Source organism: Octopus bimaculoides, chromosome 9 (assembly GCF_046866305.1).
Source record: "Octopus bimaculoides isolate indiv1 chromosome 9, ASM4686630v1, whole genome shotgun sequence".
Lineage (NCBI taxonomy): Eukaryota > Metazoa > Mollusca > Cephalopoda > Octopoda > Octopodidae > Octopus > Octopus bimaculoides.
Genome location: NC_142936.1, coordinates 73,731,366 through 73,755,365, shown reverse-complemented (window position 1 = coordinate 73,755,365; position 24,000 = coordinate 73,731,366). Strand labels below are relative to the sequence as shown.

General features: G+C 39.7%; 1 protein-coding gene and 1 long non-coding RNA gene across 25 annotated transcripts in view; one reads left to right on the top strand and one right to left on the bottom strand.

Moving 5' to 3' along the window:
• Nucleotides 1-24,000, top strand: part of LOC106868745 (FH1/FH2 domain-containing protein 1) — a 357,696-nt gene that overhangs the window by 25,983 nt on the left and 307,713 nt on the right. The gene's annotated exons all lie outside the window — the stretch shown is intronic.
• Nucleotides 1-24,000, bottom strand: part of LOC128248733 (uncharacterized) — a 181,110-nt gene that overhangs the window by 9,503 nt on the left and 147,607 nt on the right. For all 4 annotated transcript variants that reach the window (XR_016243192.1, XR_016243194.1, XR_016243191.1 and 1 more), the window contains one exon: nucleotides 11,468-11,583. This is a non-coding gene — a long non-coding RNA (uncharacterized LOC128248733). The remainder of the gene's footprint in view (nucleotides 1-11,467; nucleotides 11,584-24,000) is intronic.

Sequence of the window (24,000 nt, the reverse complement as noted above, 5' to 3'; positions counted from 1 at the left end):
TAAAACATTATTTAATATTTACTTTAAAATATTGGCGAATTAACCGTTTCTCAGAGACCAATTACAGCCGCCATGTTGACAGGTTGCCGTGATTTTAAAAATCATAAACAGGAAACGAAATTATGGAAGTTTATTTAAATAAGCTATTTACCATTATTAAAATACTTATTTTCAGCACTTTCTATTAAGATTAAGAAAATATACTCATCACCTACATTTTTTGTAACTTAGATAGCAAATCTTAACAAATGTGTTTCATTATGCTATAAAGATTTCGTTCTCTTACATTACACATATATACACGTATGTATGCATATATATATATATATATATATATATATATATATATATATATATATATATATATATATATATATATTGGATTAGTGCTTGAGCACTGCAAAAACAAACCCATAGTATTTATCTACTTAACGGGTTAACATGCTTAAAATCCAATATATTATTACACCGATGCAACATGTAATTTTCGATTTTATTTCCTGATGAAAAGGTTTACTCCTCTCATTAAAATTAATTGATCGTGTATGTATGTGTGTATATATATATATATACATACATATATATATATATATATATATATATATATATATATATATATATATATATATATATATATATATATATATATATGTTATAAATATATATATATAATGTACGTCCATACCTGCGTATGTATGTACGTATGTATGTATGTTCATTCAAATGTGAAATAGAAGCAGCGCTAGTGTAGTGAACACTATCGCCCACGTATACTTCACGTAGTTTATGCTTCGTGTATTTGCTGTGATATGACGTATTGGAGAGCATTCTCGCAAAGCGCTTGATCATTACTTGCAGGTGTTTTAACAACCTGTGCTTTGACAGAGTATTCTCTACCACTCCAAATCGCAGCCTTCCAGCAAACACACGAAGCGTACTGGTTAAGTATATGTAGGCAATAAGGTTTAGATATATATATACATACATATATATATATATATATATATATATATATATATATATATATATATATATATATATATATATATATATATATATATAATGAGTAGTAGTAAGAACTACAGAATTTAGGAATGAAATTTTGAAGCGTAATTCTCTGTGTGTCTGTGTATGTGAGAATCTGAGTGTGTATGTACATGTACTACATGGACGGGGTGCCAATGGAGAGTATGTGAGTTGTTGGTGTTTTTTTTGTTTTTTTGTTTTTTGTAATATAGAGTAAGAATGTTAGCAGCATAGCTCGTGGCTATATCGTTTAACATGTGTTACACACGGCTAACAGCGTTTGTAAAAGCCTGAATGTTACGGCTGTTTTTGTTTCCCTACTCATCACCACCCACTGTCAGACAGTCTTTTCCGTCACAGTAGTTTATAGGGTTGATCACTTGTGAGAATATACTTCCCTGATGGAATTTCAAACAACTGAATATTTATCACTGAGATAAATAATTGTGTGGATGAGTGTGGATTTATGTATGTATGTATCTATGTATGTATGTTTGTATGTATATACATACACATACATGCATACATACATACATACATACATACATACATACATACATAAATACATATACATGTATGTATATATGTATACAGATATATATATACACACACACACACACATTATACATATGTATGTGTATGTGTGTATGTATATGTAAACATATATAAATAATATATAAAAATAAGTTGATATATATGTACGTGCATATATGTGGATGTCTCTACGTTTGTATGTGTAAGAGACATACACATATATGTATATGCATGTATGTTGATTCATGTGTATGTATGTACGTATAAATGCATGTATGTATGTATATATGTATATAAGAATTTCTATATGTATACGTAACATATGCATTAGTTGTGTATTTAAAAAATTTTACTCACAAATAATTTAAAATACTCTCGTCTGGTGTTCACGCTTCCTCCGTCATCCGATAAACATTAAAGCGAGATTATTTTTTGTATATATTATACTACAAAGTACACAAAGTACATCTTTTGATGTCGACACTCGAGAGGTTTTCCATGTTTTCAAAGATTTTCAAGCAATTAATTATGGAACCGAGTTTTGTATAACTAAGTTGGCTATACTGAAGGGATTTGTAATATAAGTCGCTTCATCCCAACGCCGCCATTTGAATTATGGTAGACTTATTACTGAATTATTAGATGTGGTTTGAAAAGAGTGAAATAATTTGTTTGATCATTGTTTTGGACGTATTATATCTTGTCACCTTTCTAAAAGACGAGTGGTAAACTCTTAATAAAATAAAAGTCACAGTCAGCTGTGGTTTATTATTATATGTGCGTGTATGTGTTTGTATGTGTACAAGGTACATTCCCAAAGGTTTGAGATTTTACAGGAGAGACATTTATTAATTTGAATGCAGTACAAAACTCAAATCTCCTTCAAAGTAAGATGCTCTGACTTCAATGCACTTGTTGTAGCGCTCCAACCCCCGTGTAAGGCCCCCATGGAAGTCCTCCAAAGTGAAATTTTCAAGACATTTGTCCTGAAATTCCATCTTCTCAATGTCTTCTTCGGCCTGGGGAACAAATAAAAGTTACAGCGAGCGAAGTCTGGACTGTTGAGAGGGAGAGGGACAGTTTTGACTCCCATCTCTGTCAATTTGTTGGTTACCAGGATGGAATTTTAACAAGAAATGTTTAGTAGGCAAAGTTCAAATTGCTGTTACAGTACTCTCCTTCAATCTAGAATAAAAAGAACGTTAGCAGGTCAGCTAATTAGATGTACAGCAATTATAAGCTAAAATTACAATAATCAAGGACAGTTATAACTACTTCTAAAATGGTCTCAAAACTTCTGGAATGTCCCACGTATATATATATATATATATATATATATATATATATAGACATTTACCTTCTTACTTGTTTCAGTCATTAGACTGCGGCCATTCTGGGGCACCGCCTTGAATTTTTAATCAAATGAATCGATCCCTTTTGCCGAACCACTAGCTTACGGGGACACACTCACCAACACCGATTGTCAAGCAGTGGTGGAGGAACAAACGCAGTCACAAACACACACACACACACACACACACACACACACACACATACACACCCACCCACCCACACACACACACACACACACACACACATGTTGTCCCTTTCTTGTATCACCTAACCGTCTGGATGTTATGCGTTCTTGTCCCATTTTGTATTATATACATATATATAAATTCATTATTCCTTATTATATCGTTACATTCAACAAAATTATCTCAATCATCCTCATTAGAGACAACCACATACGGCTACTTCGCTGACACTAAATGTAACAGCGAAATGAATCAGACCTTTAATGTCACTATTTAATATAATATAAAGCTGAAGTCGAAGAGCGTGTATTTCATTGCATTGGGCCATGCTATAGGCATAAATATATTCTTTTCTGCTCTAGGTAAAAAGCCCAAAATTATTGGGGAGGGGGGGGGGCAGTCGATTAGATCGATCCCAGTACGCAACTGGTATTTAATTTATCAAGCCGGAGAGGATGAAAGGCAAAGTCGACCTCGGCGGGATTTGAAATCGGAACGTAAAGACACATAAAATACCGCTAAGCATTTCTCACGGTATGCTAACGTTTCTTATTTCTTTATTGCCCACAAGGGGCTAAACATAGAGGGGACAAACAAGGACAGACAAAGGGGTTAAGTCGATTACATCGACCCCAGTGCGTAACTGGTACTCAATTTATCGACCTCGAAAGGATGAAAGGCAAAGTCGACCTCGGCGGAATTTGAACTCTGAACGTAGCGACAGACGAAATACCGCTAAGCATTTCGCCCGGCGTGCTAACGATTCTGCCAGCTCGCCGCCTCAGGTATAGATATATTGAGCTTGAACGGTCCCGGGAACTATGTATTTTGGAGGGAAGTTTGCAGGGCTGTTGAGGGTTTCTAGATAGTGCGAGCTTAATGTTTTTGCTTTCGGTGGGTATCACACCTTAAATTCTTATTATCTTTTGTAAGAAAACAGCCCAAGTAACTTTGCGTGTGTGTGTGTTTGTGTGTTAGTGTGTGTGTGTGTGTGTGTGTGTGTGTGTGCGCGCGCGTGTGTGTGTAAATGTGTAGATAGATAGATAGATAGATAGATAGATAGATAGATAGATAGATAGATAGATATGTATTTACGCATGCCTGCATCAATGTATAATCCTCAAAATGCTTTCCGAATAAACTCAAAAGAAATAGCGTTTCAAAAAAAGAAATAAACAAAAATAAATGATAGATAGATAGATAGATAGATAGATAGATAGATAGATAGATAGATAGATAGATAGATAGATTGACAGACAAGCAGACAAGCAGGCAGGCAGGCAGACAGACAGACAGACTGACAGACAGACAGACTGACAGACAGATAGATAGATACATTTCTTTTATTAGCCACACAGGGCTCAACGAAGATGGGACAAATACAATGTAGAGCTTTTCTTTTTGGGAGGGGGAAGGAAGGAAAAAAAAAAAAAAAAAAAAAAAAATTGGTGGTGTCGATCAAAAGGGATCGTAGGAAGGGAAAAAGGAGCAGTTCGATCAAAAGGGATCGAAAAAAAAAGAGAAAAGGAAAGGCCGATCAATAGGGATCGTGTATCACACAGTAATGTTCTCGTGTAAAAAGAGGGGAGGACAGTTTAGGTTTAGCCGTGGAAGGAAAAGCCCACGGAAAAGACCACGGTAACCTTGGTCAGTATTCTCATTGAAGAAACTATAACAGTAAGTGACTCTCTTTTGCCTTTTTGTTTTATTTTTTTTTTCTTGTTCATAGGGTTATGCTCAAGATGGCTCCGTCGTTCACACGTGCCATCCTTGCTACATTCACCCATCTTTTTTTGAAGCATTCACTAGACAAGACTTCCCTTTCTACTCTCAACTTCCTCTTCAGGTGAAACTTGAAGAAGTTGATGAGAGATTGCCCAGAGAGGAAAGTCTTTGTCTCTAGACCTTTCAGACGCGTCCACCATACACATTCTTTCGCCATAGCCACAAGTACGATGAAAATAGCTCTTCCTTCCCGTTTAAAGGAAGGAGGCGCGACAATATTCACGATAGACTCGGCTGATAGACCGACTCGTCCCACACGCGATAGCAGTTGTTCGACGTAAGCCCACAGCTCGGAAATGGTGGGACACTGTACGAGTGCGTGCAGAACGGTTTCGTCGCTCTGCCGGCATCTCGGACAGGTCGGCCCCGTGTTTCTCGAGCCATGCCTGTAGAGCTTATCCCGAACGGGTAGTGCTTCTCGATAGCACTGCCAGGCCAGGGATCTCTGGAAGTTGTCCATAGGTCCCGGCCCGAAGGTCGTCTTAAACAGGCGGGTCAAGTATTCCTCGTCGACGCCCAGGTTCGCCCCGAGATCGTCGTCGTACCTTCCCTCCACTAATCCACTATAGAATGCGTTAGTTGTGATGCAGTCGCTCAAGGTTGACCCGGGTTGTTGGAGTTGCCGAAGAGCAGCGCGACACTCGCGGTGCCATTCGCCCTTCCTCGGCCTCTTCTTGATCCATGACTGCAGTTCGGTCATGGAGACGAGCTGCGGGAAAGCGCGCCGCACAAACGGTGACCACACCTGTTCACCACTGTCTACGTAGAGCCGGAGATGTCGCAGTCTCAGCGCGTGTCTGCGCATCATCAACCACGGCATGCCCAGTCCTCCTTTTAACGGGTGTTGGCAGCAAACGGATCGCCTAACCATCGGAACGCTTCCTTTCCACAAGAAGCGGAAGAGGATGCGCTCCAGTTTGGTGATGGTAGGGTCGGGACAAGGAACGACGGTCAGGCGGTAGTAGATGACGGACGCGATGTACGTGTTCGCCACCTCCGCCCGACCTTTCAGGGAAAGCTTCCTCTCGGCCCATTGCCGGGCTAGAGTGGCCACCCTTCTCGTTATCTCGTCCCAGTTCTTCTCCGTTTGGAGGTCTGGACCAAACCAGACCCCGAGCATCTCAACCGGACCGTCAGTCCAACGTCCCACGACGGAGGCGCTACTTGACGGCATGGGGTTGCTTCTCCAGGTGCCGAGCCGCAAGCCCACTGACTTATCCCGGTTGATTTTCGCTCCCGTTACCGCTTCGTAGTCTCTCAGTGTCTCGCCAACAAGCTCGATGTGCTTTTGGCTAGACACTATGACGGTGACGTCGTCCGCGTATGCCGACACGCTCGTCCCGCATCCCAACCCTCGCGGGATGCCCCTCAGCGTCGCCAGCTTCCGCAGTAGTGGCTCGAGAGTCAACACGTACAGAAGCGACGAGAGGGGGAATCCCTGACGGACCGAACGTGCAATGTCGAAGGGTCTTGATAGATGCCCATTGACGCGAACTACCGAACGGATGCCTCTGTACAAGGCAGCCATCCAGCCGCGGAAAATGGGACCGAAGCCAGCTGCTATGAGGACAGCCTCCAAGTATTGATGGTCTACCCTATCGAAAGCTTTCGATTGATCTAAATTGATCAGGGCCCCACCCATGCCAGGTTCCTTAACTACCCTCTCTATGATGTAGCGCATCAGATGGAGGTTGTCATGGATGCTCCTGCCCGGCACCGCGCACGTTTGCGCCTTGCCGATCAGTTTCTCGATAACAAGCGCCAACCGCTTGGCTAACACCTTGGCCAAAATTTTCAAGTCTGCATTGAGCAGAGTGATGGGCCTAAAGTTATCTATGACGTCCCCCTTGTTTGGATCTTTCTTCAGCAGCGTTACGGCTCCTCGACTCACAAAACCGGGAATGCTCCCGTTTTGCTGCCAGTTGCAGTACACCGCCACCAAGACGTCTCCAAACAAGTCTGGCTTACAGTTGTAAAGCTCGTAGGGCAGACCATCCAAACCCGGAGATTTGTCCCTCGAGCATCCCGCCATCGCGTCCCTCACTTCCGCCGCCGTGATGGCACCTTCGCAGCACTCCGCCTCTCTTGCCGAGAGTCGTGACAGGCTGTGCAGGTAGGCACTGAAGTCCACCCTGCGTTCTCGCTCGCCATTCGTCCCAAACAGTCGAGCAAAGTGCCGCTGAAAGGCCTCACACATTTTGCTTGGCTCGAGCAGTTCGCGCCCCTGTTCGTCCACCAGAGACCGAATGGTGGCTTTGTTGCCCTGTTGCGCCTCCGCCACCCGGGCCTCTCGTGCGGCTCCAACACCTTCGTTTCTTAGAGCACGCATCCTAGCCCTGACAACGCACCCTTCGTGTTTGGCGTTGAAGTGTTGGTCAAGGGCCAACCTCGCCGCCAAAACGTCGGATGCGATGCCACTTCTAATTGCCTCTTCTAGCTTCTTAACTAGTTCACCCTCTACTCTGTTTCTGTCTATGGCTAGTGCTTTGCTATACCTAACCGCTTCTGCTTTTATTGCTCTCTTGAGGGCAAACCACCATTTGTTATTGATGATGGCTCCTGTCAAAGCCCTCTTTACTAACGTGCTAATCCGGTCTCTGAAAACTGGTCTCGACGGGAAAGACGCGTTTAGTTTCCAGTAACCGGAGCCCTGCCTATGTGTCTTATCTAAGTCTAGCGTACACGTCACAAGTTTGTAATCCGTGTAGCTGACTATGTGAAATTGTGGACACCCTATGCTATCTCTATCTACTCTCCTACACAGTATTCTATCTAGATACGATCTCGACGACCCAATGCGGTTTGTCCATGTCCACATTGGCGCATTCGGGTAATCGAGTCGGTACCTGTCAGACAGTTGAAAGCGTCTGAGCAGGTCTTTGAGGCATTTGCATCCCCGTCTATTCCTATCTCTGCCCACATAGTCTAGATGCGTGTCCAAGGTAGCATTCCAATCCCCCACTAAAAGTAAAGGACGAGACGTTCCTAGGAATACTTCTAGACGTCGAAAGAAATCCGGCCTACCTGTTAAAGGTGGTGCGTATACTGATATGAGTCGAAAAGCACACCCATCGCTGCCATCGACATCCAGAACAACCAATCTACCCTCCGGGTCTATGAATACTGTCTTTACTTCGAGATCCAGACTCTTGCGAAAGAGTACCGCCGTGCCACTACCGCCCATTCTCGGCAGACAGGGAGAAAAATAAATGTTAAACCGTCTGCCAAACATGGACGATAGGGCCCGCGGATCATGGAGTCTGGTCTCGCTTATGGCTATGATTTCTAGTTTATGTGACTTTATGTCATTTAGGAGGTACCCTTGTTTCCAAGGGGACCCCAAGCCACGCGCATTTACACAACCAATCTTGAGCATCATTTTGATTTGAGTGTTAAAGTTTTATAAAGAGAGTCACTTACCGTTTGAGAGTTTTTGTGTCTCCTCCTTCGGGTTTTCTTCGAGGAGATCACTATATAGTTTTTTCGCCAGGTATTTTTGGCATTTGCCAACTGCCTTTGGAAAAATAGATTTTAGTGTGTGGTGCAGGGTTGGTGTTATGTGTAGTATTTTGATGTGTTCTGGCGGTGTTGTGTATGGGTGGTTGCTGGTTTTTATGTCTTCGTTTGTTATGTTTGTTTTTGTGTTGATGTATTCCATCAACTCTGAGTTTTTTGTGTTGATGGCAGTGAGCATTGTGTGTGTACTTGCTTTTGGGGTTTTGTTGCTTGTGTTGTAGTTGTGTGTGCTTGTGTTGGTGTCTGGAGTGTTTTCGGGAGTTGTGTATCTCCCTGCTTTGTTTGTGTTTGCTTTTCTTTTCTTGCTCCTCTTCCTCCTTCCTTTCTGGGCTATTTGCCATTCCTCATTACTTTCATCTTCCGACGAAGGTTCTGAGGAATCGGAAGGGGGTAGGGGCAAATTGTGAGCGTCTGTGTGTGCTTGTGTGAGTGGTTGTGTTGCTGTTTTTGTTGGTGCTGATGGCTTGTTATTTGTGTGAGGTGTGTGTGATGTGGGGGAGGGGGAAACAGTCTTGGAATTTTCTTTCTTTTCCCCTGCTTCCTCACTTGTTGTTTTTGCAGATGCTGTTGTCTTCTCAGTTGCCAGTGTTGCTTGTGTTTCTCTTGTTTTGATTGTTGATGGTGGTGTTGGTAGTAGGGTTTTTTTCCGGGTTTTGGTGGTTGCCCTTGTTGCTTTTTTTGGTTGGCGGCGGTTGGGAAACTGTCCTTGAGGTGTGCCTCGCTGCCGCATACATAACAACGTGGCCGCCTTCCTTCCACCACTACATATAACTTGTGGTCCTTTGCCAGTTGGATGTGTGTGGGGATCTTTTGGCACTCCTCTTCAGTGATGTGGAGGAGGACTTCGACTTTTTTTCCCCCTTCCCAGTTTTTCTCCTCTGCAGTAGCAATTTCTAATATATTTGCCTCCTCCATTTCGAGGCATATAGAACCTACTATCCACTGTGTTTCCACTTGTGAAGGGACATTCTTTACTGTCACCTTCGTCACTCTCTGTCCAAGATAACTCGGTATCATCACCAAGTCATCTGTGTGGAGAGAGAGTGTTGAAAATTCCTTCGCTAACTGTTCGCTCTTAAAGCGTACTAGGACCGTGGCAAATTTTCGTCCCCAAGTAACATGACTTTGAAAGGGCCATATCGGTTTGAGACAAATCTCAATTTTTTGGGTGGAGAAATTCTCCGGTCACTTCGTTTTCTTGTTGATAAGTCTGTATAATATGTGCTTCTTGTTTGTATTTTCAATAATTGCTTTTGGTATGTGTATTTGTACAGTGTCACCTTCTTTCGTGAGAAGGGATTTTGTGTCATTGATTTGTTTTTGGGTGAATGTTAATATTGTTCTTTTTTCTTTCGTTGCATCGGCAAAATTTGTTTTTGTGATGCTGGCAGATATGTTGTTTGTGGCGTTTGTGGTGTTGTTTATCTTGTTCGTCTTGTAGTTGTTGATGGTGGTATTGACAGTGGTGTTGGTACTGCCAAGTTCAAAGGTGGTGGTAGTGGCGGCAGAGTTTGTCGAAGTAGTGGTGGTGTTGGTGTTGACGGTCGGTGTCCTGTTGTTGTTGCTGTTGTTATTGTCACTGGTAGTAGCAGTGGTGAGGACAGTGGTCGTGTTAGCAAGGACATTTGTGTCGTTGTTGTTGTTGTTGCTGTTGTTGTTGTTGTCTTTGTCGTTGTTGTTGTTGTTGTCACTGGTGACGGTGGCAGGCAAGACTGCTGTAGCAGCAGAGTTTGTACACGTGATGGTGGTAGTGGTGGTGGTTGAGGCAGCAGCAGTTGACTCAGAATCATTGCTCTTCTTCATCACTTGTCTGCGTTCATGTGGAACGGCATTAAGTGTTTTCGCCTCTGGCATTAGGAGCGGGAAGTCGGCCTCGTTGAAAACCTTAGCCATATTCGTTTTAAAGAATATGGCTAGGAACGAGGAAGATATGTTTGAATTTTTGGAAATAAGGCTCTAAATAGAGCTATTTCCGATTTGAAAAATATATGTTCACGAAGTATTTTGTGTTATACACAACTTATACAAAATTTTAAAACAAAATAGGTCTTTTAAGAGGTGAAAAATGCAACTTACGTCCGTCCATGATGATAGATAGATAGATAGATAGATAGATAGATAGATAGACAGATAGATAGATAGATAGATAGGCACCTGTGTATGAGTATACCTTCCGTAACAGTAAAAATCAAACCATAATATGCAACACAGCAGCCCACAGTGGAGCTTCTATACAATCGCAAATACCGAAAAGCAGGAAGACCGCTCTTCTAATAAGCATAGTGCAAAAAAGCTCACGTCTGCAGGTTGTGGTTACAAAATGACTGATTGCCAAATGAGTTTTCCATCACATGCTGCTTAGGTTTTTCTGCGCGCCCTTGTGTGTGTGTGTGTGTGTGTTTGTGTGTGTATGTGTTTGTGTGTGTGTGTGTGTGTGTGTGTGTGTGTGTGTGTGTGTGTGTGTGTGTGTGTGTGTAAGCAACGCATTGTTCCGTGCGTTTTCGCGATACCTTTACAACAGCAAAATGAACCGCACAATATAGAATAATGGAGGACCCATCAAGAGAGTTCCCTACACGATCACTCAAACCTGATCTTAAATCAATCAGCTGTCCATGCGATTTAAATGCCTTTAATTTTAAATCTGATTCATTAAGTCTGACCTTTGCAACCGAGTGGTTTTTGGTCCAGTCCCACAGGGCGTACTTCGACCGACTAAAGACTTGTGAGTGAATTTTGTTGACATAAAAGTGAATGGAAGCCCGTTCTGTGTGTGTGTGTGTGTGTGTGTGTGTGTGTGAGTGCGTGTGTGTGTGTGTGTGTGTGTGTCTGTGTGTGAGCTAGTCCACACACTGCCTAACACCGGGTACTGGTTTGTTTATGTCCCCACCATAACTTAGCTGTTCGGCAAAATAAACCAATAAAATTATTACCAGATTTTAAATAAAAAATAAGTATCTGGGTCAATTTATTCGACTAAGCTCTTTAAGGCGGTGTCCCAGCATGGCCGCAGTCCAATTACTGAAGCAAATAAAAAATTAGAAAAATAAATATATAAATAATCAAACCTGGAACATCCTGAATCATAGACCCGTTCGGTCTGGTTTGACTTCGGGTTAAACAATAACATGTACAGCAGCAGTAGCAGCAGCAGCAGCAGGATTTGATGTCAATGACTTGCAGTCTATCAAGAGAATAAAAAATATTGATATACAAAAGGCTAATTTCTGAATATGCTTAGAATAAATCACAAACAAACGATGAAATACCAACAACTGCTCAATCAATGTCTTAACCCTTTGCCACCATCTCCCCAGAGAACATTTAAGCTGTCAACCTGAAGTGTAAATAGAATACATGCATACTACTATATATATATATATATATATATATATATATATATATATATATATATATATATATATATATATATATATATATATATGTATGTATAAGTGGCACTCCGTTGGTCACGTCGACGAGGGCTCCAGTTGATCCGATCAACGGAACAGCCTGATCGTGAAGTTTACGTGCAAGTGGCTGAGCACTCCACAGACACGTGTACCCTTAACGTAGTTCTCAGGGAGATCCAGCATGACACAGTGTGTGGTACATATACATGTATATATTTGTGTGTGTGCACATATATATATATATACATATACATAAGGAGCAAAAATGCTGGAGAATCAGTATACACCACGTGGCAAAATTATGAAGTGAAAATATGTCGAGAACATATAAAAAGGGGAAGAGAAATGCCTTCATTTCATATAGTTTTAATATCTTTTTATAAATATATATATATATATATATATATATATATATATATATATATATTATGGCTGGTAAAAGTCTCATAAAATGTAGTGATATCCAACTGGTTTTCGTTATTTAAATTAGCTTTTCAAGGGACATTGTGAAGTAATCATTCCTTGAGACGAAGGAATCACGACATTTTGGATTTCTTGAAAAGTAAGAATGGATGTTGAATGGATAAAGGGAGGCAATAGGTGGCGAGGGTGACAACTACCACCTCAGCATTATTGAGTAGTGGTAAATAAATTTGATTTTGAAATAGGAATGTGTAAGGATTAGGTGGTCAAGTTTTTATATTAAGGTGTGGTCTGTACTTTTGTATGAACAGGTTTACCTTGTTTAGGCGTTCTTGTAAGGAGATTGAATCCTTTGTATTGGTATAATAGAAAAAATATGGAAATTCGGTGTTTTATTTCTTGTGCATCTGTCAATATGTTTTATATATATATATATATATATATATATATATATATATATATATATATATATATATATATATATATATATAAAGTTGAAATTTATAAAAGAAAAACAAAAGACGAAGAGAGGTGTATGAACAACAAACAAGTATATTCGTTTGATGCTCGGGAAAAATGAAAAAGTCTTTTACGTTTCGAGCCTACGCTCTTCTATAGAAAGGAATAAGAGAAAATAAACAGAGAGTGAAAGAAAAAACTTGTAGATTTCAGTTATCAATGTCTGCCTTTAGGTTCTGTTATAAAAACAATTTTACATCATTTCTGATGGGTTAATCGATACTTTTATAGAGTACAAATTTATTGTTCTTAAACAAGAATGTTGTTTAAGTGACTTTCGCCTAAGTTATGCCGACGCGCTGTTTCAGCTTGCTGGAATTTCGAAGTCACTGTCAACAATATTCTTGTTTAAGAATTATATGAGTGTGTATGTGTGTGTGTGTGCGTGTGTTCTTTTACTTGTTTCAGTCATTAGACTGTGGCGATGCTGGGGCACCGCCTTGTAGCTCCAGTATATTTTTCAGACTTGATTGTGGGATTTGAATGTCGTTCTGAAATGTTATTGTTACTGTTGTTGTTTTTCTGAAGATTACTTGTTTAATAGCAAAAGAATTACTTTTTTTTTTCACTCAGTTGATGAAATAATTGATACAAACCCTTGTTCAAATCATTTTGATTTCAAATTGGATAACTTATACAGTTTCTGTAGTGATGATGCAGATAGCTCGTGATGGCTGCTATCGTTCGTCGTTGTAGTTTTAGTTGTTGCTGATATTGCTGAAGTGGAGGCGCAATGGCCCAGTGGTTAGAGCAGCGGACTCGCGGTCATATGATCGCGGTTTCGATTCCCAGACCGGGCGTTGTGAGTGTTTATTGAGCGAAAACACCTAAAGCTCCACGAGGCTCCGGCAGGGGATGGTGGCGAACCCTGCTGTACTCTTTCACCACAACTTTCTCTCACTCTTTCTTCCTGTTTCTATTGTACCTGTAATTCAAAGGGTCAGCTTTGTCACACTGTGTCACGCTGAATATCCCCGAGAACTACGTTAAGGGTACACGTGTCTGTGGAGTGCTCAGCCACTTGCACGTTAATTTCACGAGCAGGCTGTTCTGTTGATCGGATCAACTGGAACCCTCGACGTCGTAAGCGACGGAGTGCCAACAACAACGATATTGCTGAAGTCGTATTGCTGATCTTCTCCGCTTTCTCCTCTTCATTCTCGTCCTCCTCCCTGTCTCCTCCTCCTCCTCATCCCTCTTATTTTCATCTTCCTCCCACTCCTTTTTTAACCTCAGACCAATTTTTATTGACTATACCTACGATCAAAGACATTCTTTCAGTAAACCTCCTACACTATCGACGCCACCACCACCACCACCACCACCATGCAGGCACAGTGTACTAAGGACTACATTACCCAATGGTAGGGTGTACTTTTAATGAGATTTTGCTGCTAATATTGTATTTTAACAGGTCGACCGTTTGCCCCTGCTCGACGTGCCATATTTGCTGTTGGCAGTTTAATGATTGTTGCAGCTGCGCTTCTTTTCTGCAACGGTTCTGCTCATAGGAGCATTTACACAACTTGTTGTTGTTGTAGTTGCTGGTGGTGGTGGTGGTGGTGGTGGTGGTGGTGCTGCTGCTGCTGCTGCTGTTGTTGTTGTCAATGTTACTATTATATCTGTTAGCGTTGCTCATTTTTGCTGTCGCTGCTGTTGTCATTACCGTTATTGTTGTTGGGGGAGTTGTAGTGGTGGTGGTGGCAGTGGTGGTGGTGGTGGTGGTGGTGGTGGTGATGCTGATGGTGGCGGTGGTGGTGGTGGTGGTGGTGGCTTTGTCGTTGTTGTTCTTGTAGCTACTGTTATTGTCGTTGCTTATTAATGTTGCTACCGTCTTTGTTGTTGTTGTTGTTGCTGTTGCTCCTTGTTGTCACTATTGATGCTGCTGCTATAGTTCTTGTTGTTTATCCGCAGGCTTCATGGCGCATTCTTCTGATGAAGGACGCTCCAACTGTGTCCGTCCTGTTTTTCTTGTTATGTACATATACTCTATGCAGGACTGCGTTATCTAAAATAAATGTCCTTGTCTTTCTAACACGTTTGAATATGATTTGATGTAGAATTAGTTGTTATTTGCTTCTTCGTGGTCGGCCTGTTGCTAAACAAGCACAAACAACAGCAATAACAACAACAACAATTTCCAAGATTAGGATTGAACTCAGGGCAGTGAATTGGCAGTGTAGTTTAGAGTGTCGGACAAACTACCTCGTAGTATTTGTTCCAACACGTTGCGGTCTGAATTCAAATCCTCCAGAAGCCAACAGTTTTTTTTTGTTTTTTTTTTTATCTTCTTTTGGGATCAACGAAAAAAGAATATACTAATCCGGTGAGATGTTTTGACGTAACTTTAGAAATATTGAACTGAATGTCTTGCGGTATTTGTTCCGGATCTTTGTACTCTAAGTTCAAATCTCATCATGGCCACAGAGCCCCTAAGCACTTAAAAGATTTTAGTACCACTATATATATGTAATTCAAAATATAAACAATAATAGACAATAAAATGAATTTTTATTTTTCAAAATGGAACAAAACTAAAAGTGAGATCGAAAATGGTGTTTTTGTTTGTAGATTTCGACTTTATTTGAACAGTGAGATTTGAACTCCGACTTTTGTTAATTGCAAAGTCTATGATCAGATCCTCAAAATTAATTTTAATTACGCACCTGCTTCTATACTTAGTAGCGACAGGTCATACCAAATACCATTTTAGCAAGTTTAAAGTGATTTATTTTGTGCTGTAAACCATTTACCATTTCTGGGTACCATTCCCCTTCTCTTGATGCCCTAAGTAGTGTTTATTTTAAAAATAAAATAAATGCGCCCTTATAAAGCCTAGCCAGGCTCATGGGCCCGGTTTCCCGGTTTCAATGGCGTATGCGTTCCCCAGCTGGACGGGATGCCAGTCCATCGCAGCATTACTCATTTTTGCCAGCTGAGTGGACTGGAGCAACGTGAAATGAAGCGTTTTGCTCAAGAACACAACGCGTCGCCCGATCCAGGAATCGAAACCACAATCTTACGATCATGGTGCTGATCTAAACCACGCGCCTCCACAGTGCTTAGTTTACTTAATGGTTAATCCAGCGCTGCTTACTTGGATGGTATATTCAATCCACCACCCGATTTACCGCGAAGTCCACTTTGTTACACAGATTCGAATTTGAGAATTCTTCAAAAGTACATGTCAATGGATTCGGCCTAATGAGGGAGTTCTGCAAATAAAATTAAGGAATTTCACCAGTTCTCTTTATGAAATTATGGGATTTCACTGTCAATTTTCTATCATTTGTTTTTAAACACTTAAACCGTAACTCCCGAAGAAAAACTGAATACACCAATTCATGAGTTGGGAGTCGGTAGTCCAAGTCTTGTAACTCACCCGGTCTTTCCGCCATTCATAAAGTTGAAATCCTTTAAAAAGACACCCATCCCACCCCCACCCCACAAAAAATATCCAAAAATGACGAACAGAAACAAGTAAAACAAAAATCATAGCAAAAAATAAACATTCTTCTGCCACACTATCACTTTCTGTTATTTAAAAGAAAAAGCTAATTATTTTCCGAGTCGTAGTTGATTGGCAAGTAAAGTGCCTTGATTATTTTCATGAAACAAACAACTGAGGGTTTGTTTCTCTATCATTAACCCCTTCTCTTCCGTCAACATTGTAATTTTTTTTTGTTGTTCTTTTTTTTTCCTATAATCTCTTGGCATTCCGTTTTATTTTCTTCTCCCTCTGACCGCTTCCTTACACCATTAACACATGTTATTGCATTCCCCCGCCTTAACACGTCTCCCCTCCTCTCTCATATATTCCTTCCTTCCCGCCACATTTTGTCTTCACTGTTGTAACAACTAGACTCCTTTCTGTCTCTCAGTCTATCTATCTGTCTATCAATCTATTTATTTTTCTGTCTGTCCCTCTCATTTATCATCAACATGTGCCGTACTCGATTAGAGCGAAGGCGAGCATACTCATCTTATGAAAGTAACTGGCCTGAGAAGAGGTACATTATGAAAAGTCACTCACTTCCTTCTAGCATCTCATCACTGCCACGATATGACAGACAGACAGACAGACAGACAAGAAGTTGGGGAGGAATCAATCTCTGTACTTATTTGTTGATCCCGAACGGATGGAAGGCATATTTAACCAGTGAGATTTGAACTCAGAGAGCAGAAAACCGTGACAAATATCACACAACATTCTATCCGACGCTCTTAACGTTTCTGCTAAATCACCTCACTCTCTCTCTCTCTCTCTCTCTCTCTCTCTATATATATATATATATATATATATATATATATATATATATATATATATATATATATATATATATATATCCCTCTCTCTGTATATATTATATATATATATATATATAGGTTCAAAAAAAGGAAAAACACTAAAAACAACAACAAAAAACAACAACGTGAGGACGTGATACAGATTGTGTTACTAGACGCTCGGGAAAGGAAAGAGAGAGAGTATGACGTTTCGAGCGGAGCTCTTCGTCGGAAACAAGGAAAGTCCAAAGGGAAAAACGGAGGAAGAAAAAATCGCCACCGATGTCCACGAGATTACATTGAGAATGTATGTCTGTGTGTGTCTGTGTGTCTGTGTGTATGTGTGTGTCTGCGTGAATCCCTAAAAGACTATATAGCTAAATTTATCTTTTGTTTCATAACGATGTTCGAAGGCATATTGACAACCACGTAATACTTTCTTCAAATTATGTTATTTTAAACTTTACATTTCTTTATCTTTGATACTAGAAAGATATAATTGTTCCTTTCCTGTATTTTTTACCTTTTGTTAGTTTATCATTTTAATCATTTCTCCTTCTTCTCTTTTTTCATTTATTTATTTACATATTTATTTACTATTCTTTTTTTTTGTGAAATAAGTTAGGTTTCAATTTACTTTGACCAAAACTAATGTTTAGATTTTTTGTTTTATTTCTTATGCTATCCCTACAGTGTTGACGGAACTGTCATGAAAATGGTCCAGTGCCATCAAATATATTTAAGAGAACCGTACGCAGACAGATAGCTAACTAGATATACAGACACATAGAGAGAGAGAGAGAGAGAGAGAGAGATACATACATACATACATACATACATACATACATACATGCAAGTATATACTTATATATATATATATATATATATATATATATATATATATATATATATATATATATATATATATATATATATATATATATATATATATGTATGTATGTATGTATGGACAAATATTTGCATATATGTATGAGTGTATATATAATTTTTTGTTGCATTTTTTTTTTACCAATCAGATTTATCAAGAAGTATATTTGTTAGGGAGTTTTTAAATATGTTTTTCTTCGTCTCATATTATTTTTTAATGTTAGTCTTGTTTGAGTAAATTTTCTATTTTGTTTTTTTCTTTTGGAGTATCTGTCTCTAATCTCTCATCTCAGAGAATCTGTGATTGTGTGTTTATTTGAGTTTCATTGGGATAATCGCATTTAAAACATGTATGTATGTATGTATGGATGGATGGATGTTTGCGTGCATGTATGTATGTATACATATATAACAATATATATATATATGTATACACACACACATATATATATATATACATACATATATATATATATATATATATATATATATATATATATATATATATATATATATATATATATGGGTAAATAACTATATGCGTGTACGCGTACCCGCTCGCATCTGTGTGTTGGCGTATGTATATGTGTGCGTGTGTGTGTGTGTGTGTGTGTGCGCGCGCACGCGCATGGTTGGATGAATGAGAAACTGCGAAAAATTTATCATGCAGATCTTAGCAATATTGAGTACTTCGCTTCATTGCAATTTACACGAGTGCGAACTATAATCACAGACACACACATCACCACACACATATACACACACCATACACACTACACCATACACACACATGACACCACTCGCGCACACCACCAAACACACACACGCACCAAACGCATGCACGCATTTATATAGTAAATAAATGTTATGATCGTATTTATATGTTCTTATCCTTAGCATGAAAATAGACCCCGCGGTCAAGCCACGTGGCTCTCCGCTGCTGGGGCGCGAGTTCAAGTCGGCCAGTTGATTAGTTTCGTCATGAGACCCACTGTCAATGCTCGTTTACTCAACTCTAGTTGCTGAGAGACTGTAATGATAATTAGCATATGGATTATATGATCTTGTTCAGGATAGGCTAGACTTTATTTACATAGCAGCTGGCTATTAATTGACTATTAATTAACTGTAGCAGCGATGTAGATTATATAAGATTTTTAAAAAACTGTAAACAAAAATACGATCATATGTTTAAGATGCATATTAGTAGCCTTCTTTTGAAAATAGACTCAGTGATCGGCAGAGATCCAATAGTGAGTCATTTAATTGATTGGTACCCATTTTTGTTAAAGCCATTGTCAGGATTCGCTTACTCCATTTCCAGTTACTAAGAAACAGTCGTAATAGTTATTATATAGATAATGTAATAGTGATCAGGTTATGTAAATAAAGTTGGCCTTATGATCCTGCTGTGGAGGCGCAATGGCCCAGTGGTTAAGGCAGCGGACTCGCGGTCATAGGATCGCGGTTTCGATTCCCAGACCGGGCGTTGTGAGTGTTTATTGAGCGAAAACACCTAAAGCTCCACGAGGCTCCGCCAGGGGATGGTGGTGAACCCTGCTGTACTCTTTCACCCCAACTTTCTCTCACTCTTACTTCCTGTTTCTGTTGTGCCTGTAATTCAAAGGGTCAGCTTTGGCACACTGTGTCACGCTGAATATCCCCGAGAACTACGTTAAGGGTACATGTGTCTGTGGAGTGCTCAGCCACTTGCACGTTAATTTCACGAGCAGGCTGTTCCGTTGATCGGATCAACTGGAACCCTCGTTGTCGTAAGCGACGGAGTGCCAACAAGAAATAATCCTGCTAGCATGATCTATATGCTAGCAATTATTTTCGTTGATTGCTCTATGTTCGCCTCTGGCTGTACAAGTAAACAAGTAAGATAAGAATATTAATGTAGATAAGTGAAATTGTTGCGTAATGATAGACATTCTCTCGACATATAAAGAGTATTTTCTAGAACATTTTACGTATGGTGTTAGCCCTTTGCGTTGCCCATCCTGTATTTATGAATAGAATATTTCTCCTGGAAATTCAAATAAACCGCCACAAAAACACTGCAGGAAGAATGCGTAGTTGCAAGCATGGCTTTGTTGTTAATAATTTCGCTGTGCAGTCGTCATTCTGAGTTCGAATCCATTGCAATGCACCTTGAGCAAGTGTCCTCTGGTATATTCTTGGGTTGAATACTATCTTATGGATAGAGTTTAGTTAAAGCAAAGTGTGTGGAAACTCGTCGAATATTCGAGTATATGCGTATATGTACGTATGTGTGATGTGCATGCCTGTGTACGTACGGATGTGTAATATGTGTATGTGCGTGTGTGTGTGCAAGTATGTATGTAATGTGTGTTATTGTCCGTCTAAGTATGTTTATGCTTACAGTTTAGAATTATTAACCCCGCTGACATGCCTACATAAACGCATTCTTTTTTGCAACGTATAAATAAGATATTCAACATATTTATAGCGTTTGTATTTGGAATCTGAAGGAGAAATATCTAAACATAAATAAATACAGGTTGGGCAATAACAGACCGGGCTAAGCAAAGGTAAATGACTCTGGAATGTACTCATTGTGCATCGACGGAAAATTTGTCTTTTCGCAACAACTCTGATTTTTCATTAGGATAGCGTGCATGCGTGCGCTGGGGCGTTTGTATACACGGGCTTATGTTTGCTGTCCAGAAACCAGTGTAGTTTATATTAGAACTCATGGCGTAAAGGCGGCGAACTGGCAGAATCGTTAGCACGCCGGGCGAAATGCTTGGCGGTATTTCGTCTGCCGTTACGTTCTGAGTTCAAATTCCGCCGAGGTCGACTTTGCCTTTCATCCTTTCGGGGTCGATAAATTAAGTACCAGTTACGCACTGGGGTCGATATAATCGACTTAATCCGTTCGTCTGTCCTTGTTTGTTCCCTCTATGTTTAGCCCCTTGTGGGCAATAAAGAAATAAGAACTCATGACGTAGAGGGAATTAACTAAATATCCGCGATCCTTCATTTTAGTCTGGTTCTCTTCGTATTAAACCAAATTCAACTCTAATTGCGCGAATAATAAATTCTTTCTAATTTTGGCACCAGGCCAGCCATTTTGAAGGGAAGGGCCAAATCGATTACATCGACCCCAGTGCGTGACTGGTACTTATTTTATCGATACAGAAAGATAAAAAGTAAAAGTGATTTGGTAGGCCTTGCAGTCAGAAACTAAAAGTCCTGAAGAAATGTGGTCAAGAATTTTGTCCTACGTACTGACGATCCCTACAGCTGCTCACCTTAATCGTGACTTGATATTTCTTTCTATTGTCGACACTGCTTGAAATTTTGGGGGAAAGAGAGAACTTGATTACATCACCCCAGTATTTGACTGGTATTTGGTATTGAATTTGAAGTCAGAACGTAAATATTTGGAAGAAATGCTACTGAGTATATTTTCCGATGTGCTAACGAGTTTGCTAGCGCTCTGTGTTATTTGCAACAACAACAATAATAATAATAATCCTTTCTATTATAGGCACAAGGCCTGAAATTTGGAGGAGGGGGATAGTCGATTACATCGACCCCAGTGCTCAACTGGTACTTAATTTATCAACTCCCGAAAGGATGAAAGGCAAAGTCGACCTCAGTGGAATTTGAACAACAATAATTATAATAATTTCATTTATTTGCCAAAAGGGCGAATGATGAAGGGGTCAATGCAAAGAAGAAGAAGAAGAAGAAGAAGAAGAAGAAGAAGAATTGCCCTGATGCAGTACCATTCTATGCCCCAATGCAATACCAGTCAGTGGATCTCGTGGTTTCTGATCTCAACTGATTAGAAGTGCTATCATGTACATGTTTTTTTGTTTTGGTCTAAAAGATGGGCTTCAGCAAATATTTTGCTCAATACCACACATTTACTTGTCCTTAACCAGTTGAGCATGTCCGTTGCCGTCTGACGATATGTGCATCTCTGATCACGAGCAGAGGTAGTAGAGGAGCATCATAGCCATGTGTTGAGAGGAATTCTTTGGGATTTGAATAATTCACCCCTGGAAACATGGGTGTTTCATTCAACATTTTTAAACAACCCTTATTCAGGGACCTTTTGAGCAGGATGGGTTACTCAACCTGAACAAAATTCTAACTGGGCCCCACCTGCAGTGTCATGCGCTGTTTATCTTGATATGAGATCACCATGTCGCGCACATATCATTGTGATGCAAGAGCCTGGCGTACCCTTATCAGACGGTCGGTCAAACTGGATATATTGGGCTTCATATATTTTACCTGTGTCACTTTGATAGCACACACTGCTCTCTCACTCAATAATTATGATGATGATGGTGACGACGACGACGACGACGACGATGAGGATGATGATGATGTTGATGATAATGATGATGATGATGATGATGATGATGATGATGATGATGATGATGATGATGATGATGATACAATAAAGGCTATAAAATTTCCAGGTTCTCCACAAGATTATTCCTTCTGTCTTTCAGAATTCTATTTTTAGAAGTGAAACGTTCAAAAGAAAATGGCGGAGAAATAAATATCAAATGTACTAACTAGTTGACGCAAAAACGTAGTAGTATATATATTCTTAATAAATGAATAAGTAATCACACCGATCTATCGCTCTTACTTGCAGTTATATAGCAGAGACCGTGAAATTACTACGTTCTTCGTAAAGCAGTTAGGTATTACTTCATGTCTCTTTCAGAACTTTATGTCCAGAAGAGAACAATACAAAGGGAAAACAGAATAGAATAGTAATATCGAATGTACTAACTAGTTCGCGTAAAATCGTGATAGTATATTCTTAGTAAGTGAATAGGTGATATAGTAAATTGATAGGTTTCCATTTTAAATGTTACTGAGCTTGAGAAAATATTAGGAGAAAAATAGATTTGTTGAACATCTAGGAAACTCATCAACAACGTGTATGCCAACTAGCCTACGCATTTCAGTACGAGCAAAACATGTACGTAAACACATAAATATGAAAAAACACTCTTGCTCACTATTCCTCTCTTTCTCTCTCTCTCTCTTTCTCACTCTCTTTCTGTCTGTCTGTCTCTCTATTTCTCTATCTCCATTTCTCTCTCTCTCTCTCTCTCTCTCTCTCTCTCTCTCTCTCTCTCTCTCTCCACATATATATATTTATATATTAGTGTTTATGTATCATGGCTCTAAATTTGAATATTCCCTCAGCTTTCTTGTTAATTCACTTTACAGGAAAAAATGCGAAACATTCATTGATATATATATATATATATATACACACATAATGCTAGACAGCCATCTCTAGCAACTGAACCCAATGCATTGCCTGGAGTATGTACAGAGTGCGATAGAACAACCTCTCATATTTTTACATGCCCGTTGGGACAGCGCTAATAAAGTTGGGTAGATGTTAAAGGTGCCTTTATATAACTAATGTTTTACCATTTTTTATTTATAACTATTGGTATGATTTGAGTCGGTGTACACCATACGTTTGCTGGTAAAACTTTTGTAAGCCCATTAAATGCGAGAAATTTTTTGCCGCAACCTGTGCTTATGGAATTAAATAGATAATTCCTCACAATGATTAAAGCCAGCATTTTCCTCGTTCCGAGATTCCAGTCGACAGAGAGTCAATCACTGTAAGGAACCATATCATCAATTCCTTCAATATTAGTATGTATGAATATTTGTGTATGTATGTTTTTTCTCTGAGTTTTAAGTTCTGAAGCCGGTCGTTAACAAAGTGACAAGACTTCTTGAGTCAAGAGAGTTCCTGATGTTTGTAAATATGTGGTTGAATTGGCGTGTTGGTTGAGCTGTCGACGCACGCACCCAATCCCCAAGTGTGTACATCTATTCATCTAAAGAATCTCAGGTGGAGAATCTTTGGAAAATTCTATTGTATGTATGTATGTATGTATGTATGTATGTATGTATGTATGTATGTATGTATGTAAGGACTAGCAACTATACTTAGTCTTGTGCAGGTTTATTAATACCCAAAATAATACATTTAGGTAGGAATTCATTACATTCCGAGTAAATTGCTTGAAAATGATTCTAACAAT